Source organism: Myotis brandtii, unplaced genomic scaffold (genome assembly GCF_000412655.1).
Source record: "Myotis brandtii unplaced genomic scaffold, ASM41265v1 scaffold902, whole genome shotgun sequence".
Classification (NCBI taxonomy): Eukaryota; Metazoa; Chordata; class Mammalia; order Chiroptera; family Vespertilionidae; genus Myotis; species Myotis brandtii.
This window is the reverse complement of record NW_005371709.1, coordinates 317,560-321,602: the sequence shown is the minus strand read 5'-3', so window position 1 is coordinate 321,602 and position 4,043 is coordinate 317,560.

The window sequence follows — 4,043 nt, the reverse complement described above, 5'->3', positions numbered from 1 at the left end:
GCAGCCCGAGCCTCAGTCTTCCGGCCCGGAGGGTGGGTGGATGGCCGGGTGCTCGCCTCCTGGGGACTGAGGGCGACAGATGGGCCTTCCTCGCACCTGCCCGCGCCAGCCTCCAAGATGAGCTCCATGGAGTGAAGAAAGAGACTACGTGTGAGGCTTCGGACAGTTCGGCCTCCCTTCTTTTAGGGCCTCTGCCCATTCCTCAACAGCCCCTCGTGTGTGCGCAGGCGGTACACCTACATGTGTGGGGCCCAGGTACTACTGAGGTTTGTGCAGTTCACCTCTCGGATCTGCCTCTAAGTAACCCGTGCCCCCTGCAAGTCCTCTTGGCCTCAGTTTCCCCATCTACCCCACATACCTCACTGCCTGCAGAAGAGTTGAATCGATGAGGCCATAAGTACGTCATTTGAGAAACCATTAAATGCAATGCAAGTGAGGTGTAGTGTTATTATTGTGCGTTAGTTATTAGTAACATCCTGCTGTGCCCAAGGGAAATACCTGTGCACAGGCCGCAGTGGATGCACCAGTGCATGGGAAATAAGACCCGCAACCACAGTCCTCCCACTCCTCCTCATTTTGCTCCTGTTAAGCCACACTTGGGGTAAATAAACATCTTTGGGCTAGTCTGATAGAGGAAGTAGTGCTCCAGGCTAACCCCTACAAAAGCATACAGAAGTTCCCCTCATCTGCGGTTTCACTTTCTCTGGTTTCAGTTACCATCGTCAACCGCAGTCCAAAAGTATCAATGGGAAATTCCAGAAATAAATAATTCACAAGTTTTACATTATGCACCCTTCTGAGTAGTATGATGAAATCTCAAGCTGTCTCTCCATCCCACCCAGGTGGGATGAATCATCCCTTTGTCCAGCCAATTCATACATTACCTGTTAGTCACTTAGTAGCTTCTGATTTTCAGAATGACTGTGGAGGTATCGCAGTGCTTGTGTTTAAGTAACTCTTATTTTACTTAATAATGGCCTCAAAGTACAAGAGTGGCAATGCTGGCAATTTGCATATGCCAGAGAGAAGCCATAAAGTGCGAACTTTAAGGGAAGAGGTATTATATGTATAGGAAAAAGCCATGGTATATATAGGGCTTGGTACTATCCAAGGTTTCGGGCATCCACTGGGGGGTCTTGGAGCGTATCCCCTGCAGATAAGGGAGGACTACTATATCTAACTGATAGCATTCCTGGACCAGAGCACTAGCAATACATGTGGGGCAGGAGGGAGAAGAAGAAGGCAATGGTATCTCCAGACAAAGTTTCTTCCCTCCTTTCTTAAAAAAATTCTCTAAATATATTGAGATTGTAGCATCATCTACATTATGTTTTAGGCCTTAGAACCCAACCTGTGGTGCAGTGGCAAGTGAGTGACTTGAGTGATCATTAATACTACCACTTATTTACTCATTTCCAACACTCTTTCTGATTTCCAGGAGCTCTGAAGTTCCCCCAAATGTACCCAACATTTTTGAGCCTTTCCTACATGTCAGGCCTGCTGGAGGCACCGGAGAACCGTGACTACCTTTGCCTTCCTGGAACTCACCTTCAAGCAGGGGGGCTGATGTCTACAAAAGATGATGGTGGTATGTGAGTGCTGAGATCGAAGCACATACTAAGTTCTGCACATGCAAGTGGGAAGTTTTCTTAAAGGAGGTAGCATTTGATCTAGGGCCTGGAAGGCTGGGGCAGAGTTTTCCAGGTGGGAGAAATGGGCTACTACATAACAATGATAATAATCCCTGTGACCACTCCAAACAACAAAAATAATGATAATAATAGCATTTAATCAGCAGCCAGGTGAATGGAATAAGTATGAATATGGAATACAAAAAAAAGCATGAGTTAGAATATCAAATACCTTGTAGGGCAGTGACAGGACTCAAAGAGACTGTATATAAAATAACTGGCACAAATAACTGCTAACATTTATTGAACACTTACTATGTCCTCAACACTATACCAAGCACTTAGACATGATCTCATTTAATGTTTACAATCTCTTTAAGTGTAATTATCTCCTTATTGCAGAAAAGGAAAGGGAAGCCCAGAGAGGGTAGGTGGCTTGCCTAAGGTCACCCAGCTAGTGGGTTTTGAGACCATATTATACCCTGCTTTGACTCTAAGTCTGGTTTTCATGAATTATATTGTGCTTCTTCCTTTGACAACAAAGGCAATTCTCTATTTAATCTTTATACCAAATCCTGTGCTATAAATGCATAGTTTATATATATCTTTAAAGATAAGGAGACTAGGGCTTGGTTAGTGCTCATTGGATGTTTTTTTTATCATTATGGGAAGGAAGATTCTAATTTCAAATTTAGATCTATTTTGTCAGCAGGTAAGTTCTTCAGATCATGTAAATCTTTAGTGAACCTGATCATTCCCATTGATTAGTTCGTATCAAATCAACCTTCCTTCCTCACTGATCTGTAATTCCCTGCATCTCTCACCATAGGGCATCACAGGAAGAGGGATCCTGCTGTGATAAATACACACACAATTCTTCACTTCCACCCACTAAATGAAGTCATACTCAGGCACAGGTCTTACACACACTAATAAGGCCATTATGGCTTAGGCGATTACCAAGAATATTAGGGAGTGGAGTAAGAATGCCTGGGTTCCAGTTCCATCCTTTATCAACTGTACAGCCACAGGCAAATTACTTTCTCTGCCTCAGTTACTGCATCTGCAATACTGGAAGAGCAATTCCTCCCTCTCAGGGTTTTTAGTTTAAAATGCCGCAAGACACCATTATAGAAAATCTGGTATACAGTAGGCACTCAAAATTTGCGACACACACAGAGGTACAATACCAGCACGCATAACAACCCAAGCAGAGATGCCACACAAACCTGCAGACAAGTCCATGTAACACGCCAAGCTGTAGACATACTGAGACCTGCTGGTTGTGGGCTGCCGGAGTGCTTGAGAGAAGGTGCTCTTAAGTAACCTTAGGCAAGTCACTTAACAGCTCATTTTAAGAAAAATAAAACAGCTAAGGACTTTAAAAAAATATAACCACAATGTCATCATTACACTTAACAAACTTGGCAATAATTTCCTAATATCATCAAGTACCCACTCCATATTCAAACATTCCTTTTTTTTTTTTTTTTTTACATTTGGCTTCAAATAAGGAACCAAACAAGGTCCACCCAATAATGTATTTGATCATGATCTCTCTCGTTCTTTATCTTTCTGAATGTGTAGTATGAACTTCCCTTCTCTTGAAAACCCTCAGTCATTTGTCCAGAAGAATGTCCCACATGAAGAAAAAAATTCACGTTTTTTAAAGTTTATTTTTAATGCACAAGTAATACATGAACATATTCTTGGCTGTTAAAAAGAAGAAGAAGAGACATATGTAATACTTTCAACAATAAAGAATTTTTTTTTTAAAAAAAAAAAAAGGAGAATGAGAGGAAATCACATACTACAGATCAAGCAAAAGTCCTTCTGGACCATCCATCCCCAACTTAAGCTCTTGAACCTCAGGAAATCTAGGTTTTCTCATATTGAAGATGGGAAACCCTCTCTTCCTAAGGTTGCTGTGAGTATTGCATTATATAGAGCTTGGGAGCGCTTGGCTCAGTGCTGGGCTCACTGTAAGTGTTCAATAACAGTCGCCTGCAATGATTTTTAGTCATTGTTATTATCCAGGCAAATGCAGAGCCGCCAGCCCCTGTGCGCGTTCAGCACCCTGGACAGAGGCGCCGGCGCCCCAGCAGCCCAGCCTCCGCGCTCGCGGGGGATCAGTAAATAAAGCCGCCCGCTTCCAGCCGGCCCCGCGCAGCCTCTGGAGGGGAAAGAAATCCGGGATTTTCCGAGCCGCCAGCCTCAGCAACGCTCCTGGAAGAGACAATTACCCGGATGCGCTCGGGCTGGCCTCCGCGAGGCCCCGGGTCATTTCGGACTTGGGCCCCGTCCTTGAGCAGGAGCTGGGCCGAGTGGGGGCTGGAGTCGTGCCTCAGTCTCCCCGGATGCAGAACAGCCAGAGGAGAGGACCACGGAAATCGCCACAGAAGGCCCCTAGGG